This window comes from Haemaphysalis longicornis, unplaced genomic scaffold, assembly GCF_048455015.1.
Source record: "Haemaphysalis longicornis isolate Haplotype H1 unplaced genomic scaffold, Haemaphysalis longicornis Haplotype H1 scaffold_25, whole genome shotgun sequence".
Classification (NCBI taxonomy): Eukaryota; Metazoa; Arthropoda; class Arachnida; order Ixodida; family Ixodidae; genus Haemaphysalis; species Haemaphysalis longicornis.
This window is the reverse complement of record NW_027526314.1, coordinates 4,554,516-4,573,900: the sequence shown is the minus strand read 5'-3', so window position 1 is coordinate 4,573,900 and position 19,385 is coordinate 4,554,516. Positions and strand designations below refer to the sequence as shown.

The 19,385-nt window shown below is 45.8% G+C and overlaps 1 pseudogene; it reads right to left on the bottom strand.

Annotated features, from left to right (window-relative positions):
• Positions 1-6,402: 6,402 nt before the first annotated feature.
• The window catches only part of LOC144172691 (luciferin 4-monooxygenase-like), a 55,559-nt pseudogene continuing 42,576 nt past the window's right edge, over positions 6,403-19,385 (bottom strand).

The window sequence follows — 19,385 nt, the reverse complement described above, 5'->3', positions numbered from 1 at the left end:
ATTACATTGGGTGGAACTAAGTTTACTTGTTTATCTCCAGTAGGGGTAAAAATCAAAGCTTTTAAATCGCGGTTGTGCTATGTGCATGTGTGCGCGCGCGTGCGTGCCTGGGTGTGCGTGTCTGCGTGTGGTGTGTATGCATGCGTTTGGCAGCTGTGACATTTAGAAGAACTTCGAGCTGGGCTTGTTGATAATTGTTCATGGTGGGAAAAGCGCCACGACGACGAGGACAAGCAAGTACACGGGACAAAACGCTACTAGCTATTGAAAATTTCTTTCTGGAAAATATACACATATACGTGGAATAAACGCCACCGTCATGACATCCAAATTTAAAATCCACCATCCAACAAGATTATGGCGCACCAACGACCAAACTTTCTATACATAATCAAACCGCACGTGTGCTGACAAGAACAAAACCCAACACATTCAACCCTGATTCAAAAAGGCATACTCAGTGTCAGATAGCAAAACCGATTGTTGGCTAACACATTCATTCCCTTTTTTCTTTATGCGGAAGGCTTCTATTATTTCTCTTGTTAACTACTCTATGTGTTTATCCACAATTAACGTGTCACGCAGTTTTGGGCGGCACTTGCGTCTCTGCAATGAACGGCTAAATGAGAATACGGTGACCCTTTGTTCGCGATGTTCGCGAAGGCGTACGTTCAGGCAGCAGCCAGTCTGTCCTACGTATTTCTTTCCACACGTTAAGGGAGTATTGTAAACAACGTCTTTTTTGCACTCTGCGAACTTCGTGCCGTGTTTCCTACCATATCCCTTCTTCCTTCTTGCATTCTTTTCTGGGCAAATTTTCGCCCACTTGTTTTACGCTGAAAACACCACGCGCACCCCATATCTTGATGCTATCTTCTTTAGGCGATGAGACGTGCCACGATGGTACGGAATCACCGCTATTTTCTCGCCCCAGGAATCTGCTTCTTTTCCTCTGCTCTGATCGGTGCTCCCTGCCCTTTTAACCTCTAGGTGATTCCTTTCGCACGCCAACAGAATACACTCATCTGGAAACACGGCCGCTCTTAACCGGTCTACCAGAGCGGAGACACTTTGTTCCAACAAATGTTCGCAGGACTTCTTTTAACGTAGATCTGATGCAGGAAATGGCGTCGCCGTTTTTTACTAGCTTCGAATGGGTGGATTCGTAGCTTACCAAATTTTTGGTGGTACATCCAGCAAGTTTAGATGGGCAGAAACCTAACCAAGATATCTAAAAACTGAAGTTCGTGTTGCTTTGTTACCTCAAACGTGTACTAACGTGTACTAACTAACGTGCGTTAACAAAATCATGCGAACATTTGGTTGAACAAAGTGTCGCCGCTGACCGGTTAAGAGCGGCCGGGTTTCCAGATGAGTGTGTTCTGTTGGCGTGCGAGAGGAATCGCCGAGAGGCAGGGAGCACTCATCAGAGCAGGAGAAAAAAAGCAGATTCCGGGGCGAGAAGATAGCGGTGATTCCGTGCCTTCATGGCACGTCTCATCGCCTAAAGAAGATAGCATCAAGATATGGGGTGCGCGTGGTGTTTTCAGCGCAAAACAAGTGGGCGAAAATTTGCCCAGCGGTGCAAAGGGTGCAGAAAAGAATGCAAGAAGGAAGAAGGGATATGGTAGGAAGCACGGCACGAAGTTTGCAGAGTACAAAAAAGACGTTATTTACAATATTCCCTTAGCGTGTGGAAAGAAATACGTAGCACAGACCGGCCGCTGCCTGAACGTACGCCTTCGCGAACATCAGAGCTCGCTAAAAGGGTCACCGTATTCTCATTTAGCCGTTCATTGCAGAGACTGCAAGTGCCGCCCAAAACTGCGTGATGCGTCAATTGTTGATAAACAACAAAAAAAGGGTTAACAAGAGCAATAATAGAAACCTTCCGTTAAAGAAAGAAGGGAATGAATATGTTAGCCAACCACCGGTCTTGCTGTATGACACTGAGTATGCCTTCGATTATATGTGTGGATAAAATATGTTGCGTTTTGTTCTTGCCAGCACACGTGCGGTTTGATTATGTACAGAATGTTTGGCTGTTGGTGCGCCGTGATTTTCTCGGATGGTAGATTGTAAATTTGGATGGTATGGGGGTGGAGTTTATTCTATGTATATATGTATGTTTTCCCGTAATAAATTTTCAGTTGCCAGTAGCGCTTTTTCCCGTGTACTTGCTTGTCCTCGTCGTCGTAGCGCTTTTCCCACCACGGCAGCTGTGCGCACAGCAGTCGGCCTGAAGGGCCCAATAGATACTCATTTAATGTGTCGATGCGAGATAGTTTTATGGGGAGTATGTTGGTTGGTTGGTTGGTTGCCTCCCACCATGGCACATACCCACGCGGGAAATTGGCCAAGCAGTTTTGTGTCTAATGAGGATGTGACTTATATTTGCTTTCCTGTTTGTGCTTCTTCATCTTTTTCTTCTTTCCCACTCTCTACAACTAATGACTGAAGATTTCTGCCCCTGTTTTTATTCGTGTGCCAATTCGTATCTTCTAAAAACAAGAAACAGTTATATTTGAAGACCTATTTTCAGCTTGCAGGCTTGTAAAGAGAAAATTTAGGCCCAACAGCTAGTAATTCTAATCTGTGAAACTTGCTACTACTTAAAGTGTTGATAAAATGCATGTGCTCCTACTAGTCGAATGAGATAAGTCGGAAACTTCTTCTTCCATTTTCTGTGCATTGATTGACCCTGAAGTTTAATGTAGTAGATCAGAGGCTCTTATTTGCCGAACAGTGTGTTTTGGGTTATTGTCGAAGTAAGCAACAACCATTAAGCACTTCTGTCACCTAAAAAAAGAACAAGCCATAATGCGTTCGATAATTGCATACTCTCTGAAGTCTGTGGACTTTATTGGTATATTTAGTGTATGGCCAGATAACAAATATATTTAGCAATAATTTGTACTTGTTAGGCTTGTATAGCGGGCAGTGGTGTTTGCAAGGGAATGACTTGTTTTGGCGCTAAACGCTGACTATTGTTCTGTATTGCATCCCTCTTGCCTAGCCACTGTCCATATTCTTGGGTATTCACAATTCTTTGCTGCTTGTGCACTGCTGCTCGGATCTTAGCTTCGGGAAGCATGTCAGCATATGGACTGACTTCCGCCGGATATTCACTGACCGACTTGTCCATTAGATGACCAGATGAACTAATTTCAGTGGTAAACCATGGTTTTTAGGTTGTTCTACCATCGCACATTTTAAAAGGATCGTGTAAAAGAAAGGAAAACTTCCAGAAACTATAGGTTTTCACTTTGGAATGAGCATCACATATTAAGGCAAAGTGCGTTTGAATTCTTTGATATATGTTTCTTCTTATAATAGAGAAAAATATAAGAAGGTGTTAGTGATTCGGACCCTGAGGTCCAGTGACAGTTGGTGGACCGGGCACGCAGGACCACAGCCGCCGCAGGGGGCCTGGACTGAGGGCTTCTCCCGCTTTCAAGCATGAACCTCTTGAAGAAATGTTTTACCACCACCACCCCCACCATGCTGTAGCTTTTCCACCCTCGCCTCGGTGATGGTTGTCTAATGGAAGTAGAAACTACCGCCATTTGAAGAGGAATTCGGCTTGTCAAGAAAACTAATTGATTGAAATCCAAAATATTTTCATACCTTTTGTGAGGAAGCTACAGTAAAATACACTTGTGTAACCAGCACCCAGAAACTGAGTGCGTGACACTGCCTGTATGTGTCCCTTGTCACGCGTTTATAATTTTTAGCTACACAGTAACTTTCAACTTGTAGTTAAACTCGTCTGCAATTTGGTCATACCATACGGTGACTATGCCCACCTGTTTTCTCAGAAGCATTTCATGCTTCATTGAGGTTAAGTTCTCAGCTTTTAGATTATCAGTCTGTTGAGCAAGGTTTCATTGTTACAAGGGTCGTAGGCCTACATGGAACTTTGTCCGCTTGTTTTTGTCCCGTCCATGCCCAATTCTCACATTTTTAAATTTCAGCACCTGTTTAAGCAAGCTTCTTGCATGTGGTATGGAGATTGAATGCCTGCCTGTTTTTTTATTGTTCCTAAACCAGGTTATAATTCAGGGTGTCATAAGTTCACCGAACTAAAAGTTAATTTTCCAATGGTGTGTATCATTACTCTTAGAAAACAACGAAGTTATATTTTTTTCATCGTCCGCAAGTAAGAGAGTGATAGTCTATTTTCATCTTTCAAAGCTATGTTGAAAAGGTACCCCCCATACCTAAAGTAAAGCTCTTTACGTTTGGGTACTATTCCATTGTGTTTATTCTCAATGGACTAAGCATGTATGTTAGCACTTCAGCATTTTACGTGCTCAGTGTGCCATAAGTTTGTGCGACCAGTAATACTTGCCTCTAAAATCAATAATTTCTCTCTTTTGTAGCAAAGCAAATTTATTTTTGCTTATTTAGCTTGTGTAAAAGATAATAGTTTGAATGTTGTCGTCACGGTGTTTTCTTCAGCATAAATGCAAATGACTTGGTCGCATTTACTTCAAAGGCTATGAGCAGCATAATGCTTCTCACCACAGTGCCTAGAGTAAGTGGTTGAGCCTGATTGCTGATCCTCTGGTCAATTTACGTTCCTCCCTCCCTCCCTCCCTCCCTCCCTCCCTCCCTCCCTCCCTCCCTCCCTCCCTCCCTCCCTCCTTTCTCTTTCTCCTTTCTCTCTCTCCATCTCTCTCCCTTCCTCTTTCTCCAAGCTTGGTTTTTTGGGAACCCAAAGAGCTGGTAAATGCCTGCCAATGTCGCCTCTTCCACATGGCTGTGGTTTACAAGTTAGAATAGGCCTTTGTCAGTTACTTATTTCCACCCTTTCATTTTTTTCTTCAGTGTTTTGACAGTCCAATGCGGTGGATGCTGCTGCATATTTACTGTGAAGGCAAGTTCCTGAATTCTTCCCTTCGTGCCTTTGTAGTTGCCTGCTATGCTTACAAAAGTATATTTTGTCTATTCCAGGTGTCATTCTTTCCACCGAAAAATCCTCTACTGTGTGCGTTAAGACTGAGTAATAAAGTTGCCGATGCAGAAAGCATGTTTGCTATCCAATGAAGCGTTGGTTTATTGTAGTGCATTGAACCAACAGGTCATATATGCCACAGCAAGGTCTGTTGCTTTAACGGCTTTCTCACATTGCACTGTGGCTGCAGTTTATAATTTAAGTCTTCCGTGTTCTTTATCCATGCATCATACGGTCTTTCCTTTTGTAGTTTTATTATTATTGCCTACAAGTTACTTACTGGGTAAGACAAGGCAGCGTGAGAGCTAATGCTTTTGCACCAGATTTTTAGGACTCCATTATTTGACAGGTAATTTTAATGCAATGTTGAAATACCTCTATCTTAAATCTCCTGCATTTTTCTGGTCGTTTGCAGGGTTTGTTTATTGGGTGCGCACTACCTTAGGACCGCACAATGTCCGTCTGCGACCGTACGCATAGCATTTACAATCGCAAAAAATCACACAGGCACCGGCAGGATTCGAGCCTGTGTCTGGTAGACCAGACAGGGTTAGTGTCAGTCGTCTTACCCATTGGGAAACGACTCTGAGTTAGTACCAGAGAGTCAAACGGCTTACTCTGTCGCCTGTAAGGCTGTAACGCTGCGGAGTACATTAGGATCTCCCAATGTCTGTCCGTGTCCATGCGTCTGCACACCACGATCAGGCGAAAATCATGCGAAATTCGATTTAAGCCGGGAGTTGCAGTTTTATTTAGGGAATAATAAAGGTGCAACTGCTCAAATCGAATGACGGTTGGGGGGCAAATCAGATGTCACTCGGGGCACAACTTGGATGTCATTTTGGGTCCCCGTAATCCGCACCCTCGCCATCATCCACAGAGTGTAGATGCTGCCATGTTTTACATTACATTCTTCCAATATAATTTTTTTGCATGTACATACACAATGAAATATTTTTACTTTTTCATTGCCCTTTTGGTACGTCTTTTTTTACATCTCAAACCTAGGATTTTATCATTGGAAATGGGCAACATCAGTTATATTGGGCTAGCTAAGGTAATTCATGTTTTAGGGCATTTCCTCTTTTTTATTCATTGTTTATCAATCGCATTTACCGTCCAACTACATTGCGTCATGAACTCGATGGCTTGCCCTCTGGTGGAAATGTATACTTTGCCTAAATGTTGCCGCTGTATTTGAAAATGTACTAATCATATCTTGTGTTGAGACAATTACTGACTCTTGCTTGCTGCTAAAAGTACCTCACATACTTGTCAAACCCTGCATACAAATATGTGTCGGCGTACAGAATGAACGACGAAAACTTACTGTACTGTGTTGTGTAGAATTTTTGTGGCCTAAATTTATTTTTGCTCTTCGAAAACTTCAGTTGAACGAAGTCGTCTGCGAAGTCATTTTTATTGCATCATTGGTTTTCTTGGCTTTAGCTGGCCAAACCCTGCATTTTCACAAGGGGAACATGTGACGCGAAGGCAAAGTCAGAAATGAAGCTTCCCTATCATCTGCGTCTTCGACATCATTCCAGAATTAGTTTTCTCGTAGGACCAGCTGGAAGTCATCCACCCTTTTTAAACAGTTTATTTTGTATTTATTTGTAGTGTTGGATCAAAAATCAAATTGCAATTATGTGCTGGATGCTTTTTATCAACACTAGCCTTTTTGGGCTCTGATGGGATGTACTAAAAGCACATTTGATAGAGAGAAAATTTGGCTACGATTTTACAAGGGCCCTAAACAATGACTATTTTATGGCAATACAGGCCCCTGTAAAAAAAGGTAATTTTGTTACCAAATTCAGACAAATGTAAATGCCCTGTTAGGGTATAAAGCTATGTGCTTTGACTTTTAATATTTTGTCCTAAATTGACCAAGTTTTATGGATGTCAGTCTACTGTATATGCCACACCAAATCAAGAAAAAGGGGGAAGGGAATTCACACCCCAAAGCGACATCCAGAAGTGTTTACGTTTTTCTGGAGCTTTAAATGTATGCATTCATTAAACATTAATTCTCGCACTTTATCTTTGACACATTAATGTATGCATTCATTAAACATTAATTCTCGCACTTTATCTTTGACACATTAGTTCTCTCAATCTATCTTTGGCAATGATGAAAGCTTTACCAGTCCTTGAGAGTTTCAGGGGTAGTGACATCCACTTTGGCCAACAAAACTCTTGTAAAACGGTTGTACAGACCCAGTCAAGCCTTGCTATGGCTTTCGCGTGAACCTCCACATCGTGCGATGCTTGATGAATTAAAATTTGAATTTTAAATTCGCCCCTACATAGACGTTTCATGGTGGTACGCCTAAGCCTCATCCCACTGTGGTGATTTGAACGGGGCACTGTTGCTGCTGAAAGCTGCAGGTCTCTTGCTACGTGTGGCGTCATAAAAAGTGAGGACGCGGAGAAGTAGAAGCGGTATAGGGCTGTTAAAAAACAACTCAAACAGCCCTTCATGTCTGAATTCACTCCAGACGTGCTGCACGCGAGGATCATCACATAACAGTATACGAATTGCTAGTTGACCAACAAGGCAAGCGCTTCTGGTTTCAGTGCCTGTAGAAGGAAACATGGCCTCATTACCACACACAATGAACTGCAAATACTTAGGATCTTTCAAGGTCCACTGGTGCTTGGAATTGCAAAAAGCTCAAGATATGAGCTTTGCTGTTGTGCATAAAAGAATGATGAAGTGTAGCCTCTATGGGACCAGGTCAGGTGTTTTTAGGGCGGCATAATATTATGCCCAGTGGTGTTGTCACAAAAGTTAGGGCTGCAAGTATGCCTGACAACTACAGGCTAGACTCCAAACTGCCTTCCATGGAATAAAAAAAAAATCTACATGTTGACACCCTATACCACCGCTGACCTTCAGTTTGTGATCCACTGCTCTTTGAAGCATCTTCTGCCGCGTAACATGGCATTGTAGCTCAGGCAGCAGATGAGGGAGTGAGTGAGCGAATAAACTTTATTTAGACGAGCTTCAGGCGCTGATATTTGGGTGCCCGGCCGGTATATTGGGCCAGTGCGGAGATGCACGATTTACAGCCGGAGTCGTCTCCTGACAGTCGTTTCTTCCGCATCCACAGCCACAGTGCGGAAATGCACCATTTAGAGGCCGGAGTAGCCTCCTGACAGTCGCTTTTCTCGCATCACAAGGATTCGTGCGAAGATGCACGCTTCACAGGCCGTAGTCATCTCCTAACACTTCGCTTCTCCCGCATCACAAGAATTAGTGCGAAGATGCACACTTTACAGGCCACAGTTATCTCCTAACAGTAGCTTCTGCCGCATCATAAGCGAGAGTGCGGAGATGCACGCTTTAAAGGCCGCAATCGTTCCCCAAATGTCGCGTCTCCCGCATCACAAGCATAATGCGGAGATGTACGATTTACAGGCCGGAGTCGTTTCTTAACACTGGCATCTCCCGCATCATGGCCCACCAATAGTATAATAGTTACAGCTAAAGGTTAATCAGGCGACTGATATTACAATTACAGCTAAATGTTAACCAGGTGAAACCAAGACATAAGCAGGCTAGGTCAAGCTTTCGCTTGCATATCCAGGTCTAGCTGAACTACCCCAAATCCATTTCTCTAAAAACTGCTGGCTCGACAGACGGCGCGGCTGTCATTTTTATATTTTTATGGGAATGGCGTCCGACAAGTCCGTACACCCGTACACTGACTAGAGTCGTGTGTGGTTGTTTATATATATATATATATTTATATATATATATATATATATATATATATATATATATATATATATATATATATATATATATATATATATATATATACAATATAACGTGTATAGAGAGCGATGGAACTTTGAAGATGGTAGAGGACACCAGAAAAAGAAAATTTGGACAAGGTAGTAGCATAAATATTTCGGGAGACAAAATGACCTTCATCAGACGAAAGCAAGTTTCTTTGCCGAAACATTTACAGCACTCTGAGGCCGCTACCTTCTTTAAAGTTTTCTTTTTCTTATACTGAATATATCTATACACGCCCGAGACGTGCAGGATCAGCTCGTGTGTGAGGGCTTCATCGGCTGAGACGCCTTGGGCAAGCACAACGAAGGCCCTGGGCGTCTCGCCCAGCTGCGGGTGCGGGAGGCCCACCACGAGCGCCTCGGCTACGGCAGGGTGGCCCAGCAGAATCTGCTCCAGCTCGGCCGGCATCGCGTCCACGTCCAAGCAGCGAATCAGGTCCTTCATGCGTTCCACCACGCACACGTCACCATCCTCGTCGAAGTGCCCCACGTCCCATGTATACGGGCGACATATACTTGCGCGCATGCTTGAGAGAGCCCTGCAATGTGCTGGCAAGCACTCTGCATTGCGCCTCTCACCTAAGCATAGTCGTATTCCCTGTCCTTACTATGTTCGTGCGAAATGAGGGGACCGGTTGAAGTTTGCAAAAAGCTTTGACGTTGGCAGCTATGACGAAAGCCAATTCACTCTCTTAGACACCACGGCTCTTAAACAGGTTACCATGGCCCCAATCCACATGCGAAGGGAATGTAAGCCCATCTACTGTCCACCTTGCGCAACGTACTAGGCAAAGAATCACTCGTGAGGCCGATTGCTGTGACATAGTCCCCGAGGTGGTCTTTCAGAACAACATGCATGGTACAATCGTTTCGCCACTTGAGTAGACACTCATCACCTAATTGCTCGGCCCGGCGCTTCCCCAGATGAAGCGGAAATTCTAGCCGTCGTCTTTGCTGCCGCTAACAACTCTCCCACCATTCGCACCACCCTCATCTACATGGATTCCAAGCCGGTAGGTATTACCTTTTTGGGGCCACGTCTACCCATTTGCATTCTTGCACCTCAACAATGTTCAAGAACAATTTCATGTGCAGTGTATGAACAGATCACCCAGGCGTTGAAGGGAACGAATGTGCCGATCAGCTTGCCCGCGAAACGCTTCTGCAGGCTTGACGCCTGCGACACAAATCTTTGCCCTCCTTCTAGTTCACGTAGTGGTATGTATTTTCTGACTTCCCGTCGCACCTTTTCCCCTTCCTTCCTCCGGCTTGCCAGTTGTGAGCAAACACTCTTTCGACAGGCAGAAAAATATGTACTGCAGACTGGCACTCGACTCCACTTATTCTACCCACTCCAAGCGATTCTCAATGCCTTACCTCTCATATCCCCGACCATTTTCTATGGGACTAACCCCAGAACACTGCACAACCACACCACCTCTCCAGGAGGTGGCAGGTTGCTGCGATCACTGTCCTGCAACAACGTGACGTGGCGGATCACATCTTCGCAGTCCCCGGCGTTTTCGTGGACCAAAAAACTGTGTCGTCCCCACCACCAGGCTTTAGAGAATAAAAATTCTCTCTCCCTCCAGTATTGGAAGTTCCATGATAAATCGCCGGTTTATTTCCTTTGGTAGTCAGTCGCTGATTGTTTTCTAGGCTGCGAGTTCTTGCAGCACCGCAGCCTTGCACTAGGTTCTCACCAGGATATGACATCCCGTTGGCAAAGAACCGCATGCACTCTCTCTAGAGCTGGTGTATCTTGAAAAAAAAAAACTCACACTGATATTGTTCGCTAAGATGACTCCATAATTATGACAAGTTTCCTTTACTTGTAATAATTAATCACACTGAAGTTCATACATGGCCATCTACACAGGGAGTACGGTTACAAAAAACGGTTATAACCTACAGAAACTATCCAGAAAAAGATATATGGACATTAATTTAGAAATAATCCTGACGAAGTTATGTGTATGTGTCTTTATTGGATCAATATACTGTGTCCCTATACATAACTCAAAGGGCCCCAATACAGCTTCGCTTGTCTTCCATTTTTACAGCAGTGGAAAGGCTGTAATTTCTTTTGCTGTGAATTGATGATGAAAAGGTGGAGCCTGCCGTTACACTTGTGCCCCGATCTTGTATTCCGACAGTGTAAAATATTCAGGGATCACTTTTGACTATGATATGACATGGAATACTCGTTTGACTAATATCTGTAGTTAGCTCAGGGGATTATCGTGCATTTTTGTAACTGCCGACATCTTATGACATTTCAGACTCGCAAAACCATTCTTCATGCACTTGTTTACAGTGCCTTACGATATGCCAGTACTGTTTACTATCATTGTTCAACTACGTGGCGTTTAAGGATCAACTCCATTTAAAAAAAAAACATGCATCGTAGTGTCGCCTGTAATATCAATATTCCCGATGATAAAAAGCCCTTTTCAGCGTTACACTTTCCTTTCTTTGACAACTTATTTTTACAAACAGTGATTTGCGCTCACTTCGGGAACAGTGATCTTCTTGTTAACCATGTACCGGTAAGACCATTACGACACCATTTGCTCTTCGATGTACCCATATGCTTCACCCGATTTGGATGCTTCGCTGGAAAATGTTATGTTCCTGCCACCTTCAATTCACTTCCTCATGCCATATTTTCTGTGAAATCAAAACGATCTTTGTATTAATCAAAAAGATCTTTGAAACGATATTTGAAATGCGTGGAAACCTGTTTTGAAATGTGAAATGCTTCCTGTACTACGTGCTATGTCAGTTTTTCTTTTTTTTCTAGTTACCTGCAGATATTTCCGTGCACTGATGTAACTGCCTCGGAGCACGCGGTCGCGGGTTCGATTCCCGGCCGCGGCGGCCGCTTTTCTGATGGAGGCGAAAAGCAAAAACGCCCGTGTGTACGAGATTTCGGCGCACGATAAAGATCCCCAGGTGGTCGAAATTAATCCGGAGCCCTCCATTACGGCGCGCCTCATCGCCTGCGTTGCGTCGGCGCGTTAGACCCCACAATCAATCAATCAATGATGTAAATGCCTTCTGTTTCCGCCTTCTGTTTCTGATGTAAATGCCTTCTGTTTCTGCCGCTGACTGCCGGGTACAGCCCGACAAGTATTTCTGGCTTGGGCTAACCCGACAATAACGGTATTATCACTATGGATCAATAAACAAGTTATTATTATTATTACAACGAACAATCTGCTACCCGCGCATAGTGCACAACCCCGCCTTCAACATCTGCAGACCCGACGACAGCTAGGCGAAGCAGCTGACATTGCTCCATCGTGCGGCGCAGTTCACCCGTAGGTAGGCCACTCAAAGTAAAAACACAGTACGCTGCTGTAACAGCACCGCGGATTGAAGATGTCCAGGGAGGCGTATGGGTCCTTACACCTCCGTAGGAACTTTCAATTTACATTCACAAAAGAACGACATTAAATTTTTTTTTGTAGCGTTGTTTCCGCGTGACTCCCGTGGGGCCAGTCAAGGAATGTTTACCTGTGTGCACCCAGCCATCGGCGTCGATTGTTTTATCCGTAGCCTCCTTGTTGTTGATGTAGCCCTTCATGACCTGTGGACCATGGGCGCAAATCTGGCCATCTTTATTGGGACCAGGTGTGTTCTTTGTCTTCATATGGACGATCTGTGGGGAACTAGGGTAAACACTCCCTTTCGCCACTTGTTGTGAGTGGTGTTTTCAGGATGCTTATCTTTAATTCTGTCATGAGGAAAGAAGCCCCGATAAAATCCGTTTTTGTCGTAGGCGTCGTCATGAAACCAGTTCATTATGTCATCGAATAAACTGCGCGGGTGACAAGAACCTCCCTCGTTGTTGTATGTATTCAACTGTACAGCTCTTTTAAAGCAAAGCTTTTTACCTCTACCCCCCAAGGGTTCTTTCGCGACCGTTGGTGTCACCAGAAAACTCCAGCGAACAAATAAAAGAATTACTGGCACCGCCGGGAATCGAACCTAGAACTAATAGACTAACAAAGCGAGATCCCGTTGTCTTACCGATTTAGCTGCGAGCCCACGCGAAGACTTGGAAGACAGGTGGTGTACTCACCAAGCACATCTACGGGTTTACCCCCCGCGTTTTTGCTGAATGCGACGTGAAAGCGTCACGCGACCACTCACGCGCATCTAGCGGCCCTGTGCGCACCTTGCTCATGTGCTAAGAGTTAGAAAAATTAAAGTAACCTCACACCAATGCATGGCATCTCACTTATAGTACGCCAATGTGCTAAAGCCTGTGGCCTCCAGTGTTCACGTAAACAATCACAGCTCGTTGTCGTCCGCCCTCACGCCAAACGAAGGAATACATTCAAATACTCCTTGATGGCCAGACCATCACTCCAAGCCCCAGCATCAAGACCCTGGGCCTACATCTCGAGGCTAACACCAAGAGTGACGTCTCCTTGCAGCACCTCAAAAACAGCATTAATCAAATCATACACATGATCAGGCGAGTTCCCACCAAGACGCGAGCCCTAAAGGAATGCGGTACCTTTCGAATAATTGAAGCTTTTGTCCTCTCGAGAGTTACTTACGTCAACCCCCTGTCTTCTTCTCGACAAGGAAGACATAGAGATGCTTTATATAATGATTAGGAAGGCGATCGAGCAGGCCATTGGTCTTCTCATGAGTGCGTCCACCCAGAGGCTGCTTAGCACGGGGCTCCTCAACACGGTGGAAGAGCTGATAGAAGGCCATCTTTCTAACCAGAAGGTCCGACTCAGAATTGCGATGGGTAACCGCATGCTTCACCAGATTGGCTGGGCAGCCCAGAATGTCACTCCGCTTGACGTACTCCGAGACTTTTGGCGACTAAAACTAAAGATGCTCGCTTTGCTTAGAAAAATGAACCCCTCACATGACGAGGGTCACCGAAAAGCACGGTCTCAAGCGCTAAACACCACCCTCGGTGGGGATCATACAGTTATCTACACAGACGCCTCCAAACATCGAAGGCAGCAATACGCCATCATCGTGGCTACCTCCAGAACCAACCTCCTTGCGTGTACCTCGCTTAGGACCCAAGAAATGACGGCAGCAGAAGAGGCAGCCATCACCTTGGCTCTCGCTCAACCAGGGGTTCGGAGGGTAGTCATCGATTCCCAGCAAGTCTACTGGAATTACCAGTGGGGTTGGGTGTCCTGACCTGCACTGCGCGTGCTAAAAAAACCACTCCCCAAGCGGTTCCATTCAGCTCATCTGGACACCCTCTCACGCTTCAATGGAGGGCAACAAATACGCCCACCCAACAAGCCTGAGCTTTTACCTCCCGTGCTATGGAGCTGCACGAGGACAGTCACCCGCTTGTCACGTTCAGGGAGATAACCCAGCATTATCGCCTTCTGAGACAGACCATACCTTCGCCTTAGCGTGACCTTTCCAGAGAACAAAAAACTACCTTACGGCTCATACAATCCGGGCTCCTTCCCACAGCCTACGCGTCTTCACTTAATGTATCCGAATCGCTACGATGCTGAATGTAAATTTTTCTCAGAAGTAGGAACACTCCGCCCCGTAATCGGGGTGTGCGACTTTAGCCCTGAGCACCCTCCTCTCTTTCCGTCAACTACCCAACAAGAGCAATGGGAGATGATGCTGACCAGGCCCTCTCTACCTACCCAGCTTCAGCGGGTGGAGAGAACATAGGCCGCGCGGACTGCATATGGGCCCCACAGAAGAAGGAATCACTCCCCAGGGCTGCACTATGGGCCGTTCAGAAATCTGAACAGAATTATTTCTCCCTCCTCCTCTTTCTCTGCCTCAAATCCCGTCGCCTCCGTCCGCGGCGCAGAGACGGAGAAGACAGATTGTCTAACACCGGTTGGAGCTTACTTTAATATTATAAAAAAAGTTTCCACTCTTGTGCTACACCAATACAACTCAACGAAACACCGTTCATGCTTCATGCATTGATTTAAACTTAACAAGAATATCTGTTTGAAGTAATAAATGGTGTGGTTAAGTGCATTTCATTTCTCTCTGGTTTTGCTATTTGTAGAGCGATGTGAGTGAATTTAAGTGACGTCGCATGGGTAATCGTTATGGGTGCCATTTACAGCTTTGCTTTCCAACCACATTCACGGGGTGAATTGGCGCGATTTTTTTTTCAACAGTCGAGAGCGTGAGAAGTAGTGCCCGCATTTTTATGACGCCATTTATAATATTATTTCATGTGGTACGGTTGTATAATAATGCTAAAGATCGTGTGCTCTTACCATGCAAATGGCAAACTGTTGCGGGCTGCTACTGGCTATCTATATGCTCGGCCGAGGGTGTGATACAGGTAGCACATCTGAAAGCCGAAACATTTCTCATCGAAATACAGGTTCTCCGGTTTAAACTTGTGCTTCAAATCTTCAATGACAGAGGCCGGCACAGCACCTCCGCTGAGCCCAGCACGTGGCCAGATAGTCAGGTTGTATTTGCCGGCCAGAGGCCTCTTCGTCAGCGTCATTAGACGAGTGAGCATTAGCGGTACGTGCGTGATCTGGCGAAGGCGATAGCATACATACGAGTGTAAAGCACGTTAGAGCCTCGTGTCTCAGGTAGAGAAGAATCTTCAGTGAACCGATAATCATTTCCACGGAGCAGCCACAAACCGCACGTTTGCTGGAAAGGACGTGTTACAGGCGTTCCGTTATTTCAAGTGGGAGCTGTCTCGCGAGCACATTTTCCGGGACACCGACCTGCTTTATCGTACAATAAGCTCCAATCTTCTGAGTGCACGAGACCACCATCTCGGTTTTAAGGTACATTAAAAATGTGGCAACTGAATATCGAGGGAGTGTTGAAGCAGCAAAAATCTCAATGCGAATCATTCTTAACCTCCTAATCTAGGTTTCAGTTACTTGGCTGGCTGGCTTTCGGGCTTACTGCCATAAATGTATGTGTAATCAAACACGTCGCCCGGCTACTAGCACTGCTGGCACGGTTGATTCATGCCAACATTATTTACCGCATATGAAGGATTGAGCACATTTGAGGCAAAATAAAACTTAAAGATGCGTATACAAACATAACACTATTTTTGTTTTCATTAAAATATACGTTGAAAAGGTGGTTACGAAAAAAAAACTACAATCACCGCATCCACAGTTTAAAAGGCGTCGAAAAGAGGCGAAGTTACTGGAAAAACCGAAGTGTAGATGTCAAGCACCATAGGGAGGAGCAGGAGCAGCGCTTCTGACGGGACCCAGGACCCAAACGCAAAAGAAAGAAGGGTGGGACTCGCCTGCGCAGCTACGCAACTGTCTGAGGGCTCTATGTGGCCAAAAAATACAAACAAAACAAAACCCATAAAGCTCGTCAGAGGCACCTTGAGCGCGAAATGCGAGCAAAGAGCTAGAGCCCAACCACTCTTCACTGTGGAGTCTTCCGTTCGGAGCTCGCGCTGTGCCATCACAAAATACTGCACCCGCAGCCGCAATAGACGTTCTCAGTGGCTTACGTTCTCGTGCACTCACATGCCATCACGAGCACCTGCTCTTTAGTCGGCCAGTACTCTGGAACTACAGTAGCGTCGGGGAAGTGGGCTCGTCCAACCCGGGTTTCGGTCACACCTACCCCAAATGTGCCAAGTTTTCTGTCAAACGCATTAATGTAGTTGTTTACCGGAACCTCCCTGAGAAATGTAACGTCAATCCGAGCGTTTTTAAAGCAAAGCTTTCTACCTCTACCCCCCAAGGGTTCTTTCGCGACCGTTGGTGTCACCAGAAAACTCCAGCGAACAAATAAAAGAAATTATTGGCACCACCGGGAATCGAACCTGCAACTAATAGACTAACAAAGCGAGAGCGGCTGAGCCCGTTGTCTTACCGACTCAGCTACGAGCCCACGTGAACACGGGAAGACAAATGGTGTACTCACCAAGCACATCTACGGGTTTACCCCCTGCCTTCTCGCTGAATGCCACGTGAAAGCGTCACAAGACCACTCACGCCCGTCTAGCGGCCCTGTGCGCACCTTGCTCATGTACTAAGAGTTACAAAAATTAAACGAAGCTCACACCAATCCATGGCATCTCTCTTCTAGTACGCCAAAGTGCTAAAGCCTGTGGCCTCCAGTGTTCACGTAAAAAATCACAGCTCCGTGTCGTCCGCCCTCACGCCAAATCAAGGAATACATTCAAATACTCCTTGATGACCAGGCCATCACTCCAAACCCCAGCATCAAGATCCTGGGCCTACATTTCCAGGCCAACACCAAGAGTGACGTCTCCTTGCAGCGCCTCAAAAACAGCAATAATCCAATCATACACATGATCAGGCGAGTTGCCACCAAGAAGCGAGGACTAAAAGAATCAGGTACCTTTCGATTAATTGAAGCTTTTGTCGTCTCGAGTGTTACTTACGACAAACCCCTATCTTCTTCTCGACGAGGAAGACATAGAGATGCTTTATATAATGATTAGAAAGGCGGTTGAGCAGGCCATTGGTCTTCTCATGAATGCGTCCACACTGAGGCTGCTTAGCATGGGCTCCAAAACACGGTGGAAGAGCTGATAGAAGGCCATCTTTCTAACCAGAAGGTCCGACTCAGAACTGCGGTGGGTAACCGCATGCTTCACCAGATTGGCTGGGCAGCCCAGAATGTCACTCCGCTTGACGTACTCCCAGACTCTTGGCGACTAAAACTAAAGATGCTCCCTTTGCTTAGAAATATGAACCCCTCACATGACCAGGGTCAACGAAAAGCACGGGCTCAAGCGCTAAACACCACCCTCGATGGGGCTCATACAGTTATCTACACAGACTTCTCCTAACATCGAGGGCAGCAACACGCCATCATCGTGGCTACCTCCAGAACCAACCTCCTTGTGTGTACCTCGCTTAGGACCCAACAAATGACGGCAGCAGAAGAGGCAGACATCACCTTGGCTCTCACTCAACTAGGGGTTCAGAGGGTAGTCACCGATTCCCAGCAAGCCTACTGGAATTACCAGTCGGGTTGGGTGTCCTGACCTGCACTGTGCGTGCTAAAAAAGCACTCCCCAAACGGCTCCATTCAGCTCATCTGGACACCGCCTCACGCTTCAATGGAGGGCAACAAATACGCCCACCCAACAAGCCTGCGCTTTTACCTCCCGTGCTATGGAGCTGCACGAGGACAGTCACCCGCTTGTCATGTCCAGGGAGATAATCCAGCATTATCGCCTTCTGAGACAGACCGTACCTTCGCCTTACCCTGACCTTTCCAGAGAACAACAAACTACCCTACGGCTCATACAATCCGGGCTCCTTCCCACAGCGTACGCGTCTTCACGTAATGCATCCGAATCGCTATGACGCTGAATGTAAATTTTTCTCAGAAGTAGAAATACTCCGCCCCGTATTCGGGGTGTGCGACTTTAGCCCTGAGCACCCTCCTCTCTTTCCGTCAACTACCCAGCAAGAGAAATGGGAGATGCTGCTGTCCAGGCCCTCTCTACCTACCCAGCTTCAGTGGGTGGACAGAACACAGGCCGCGCGTACTGCATATGGGCCCCGCAGTAGAAGGAACCACTCCCCAAGGCTGCACTCCTGGGCCGTTCAGAAATCTGAACAGAATTATTTCTTCCTCCTCCTTCTCAGCCGCAATTCTCGTCGCCTCCGTCCGCGGCGCAGAGACGGAGAAGTCAGATCGTCTAACACCGGGTAGGAGCTTACTTAGATTTTATAAAAAAAAGTTTCCACTCTTGCTACACCATTACAACTGAACCAAACACCGTTCAAGCATCATGCATTGATGTAACCTTACCAAGAATATCTCTTTGAAGTAATAAATGGTGTGGTTCAGTGCATTTCACTTCTCTCTGGTTTTCCTATTTGTAGAGCGATGTGAGTGATTTTAAGTGACGTCGCATGAGTAATCGTTATGGGTGCCGCTTACAGCTTTGCTTTCCAACCACATTCACGGGGTGGATTGGCGCGATTTTTTTCCTTCTACTATTTTCGCCATCAGTCATGTTTCCGGCCTTCTCGGTGGACCACCGCGATGCCGGTTGTTCGCCTCGTGGGGCACATAATGTTTCACATTAAAAAGAAGGATCTCTTGCGCAGCCCCGAATAATAGAAACGGGCGTTTCGGTGGAGCGACTTTAATTATTACGCCACACAGCTTATTTAACACTGTCCGCAGTGGTTAGGACCGATCAACACATTTTGTGCTCGCCAGAGTTTGTCAGCATGATAATGCTGGCGTAATTTTTCCGCAAAGCATTTTTTGGCTACTAATCCCAGCTTCAAACACCTGCTATGTGTATGTCCGACTTATTAAGCAAGTGCGATGGACTACGTCAAAATATCAGCCGTCATCACATACAGCGCGCGCATGCACGCATGCACACGTTCTTCCAAGCTAAAAAAATGTTTCTCATTTGAAGATAAAACGTCGGGTATTGATTCTTCCTAAAATTTTTGTAAATTTTTAGCGAAGTCCATGCGCGTAAAGGCTTCCAGTGGAACGGACTCCCCAGGCGACACTCGTGTCGTCTCATGCGTGCGCTTATCAGATGACTGCGGCCACGCCGTGTCTGTGTGCATGGTGGTTATCTGAAACTATATATTTCTGGAATAAAATGGCTTAGCATCAAGGGGGGAAACATTTT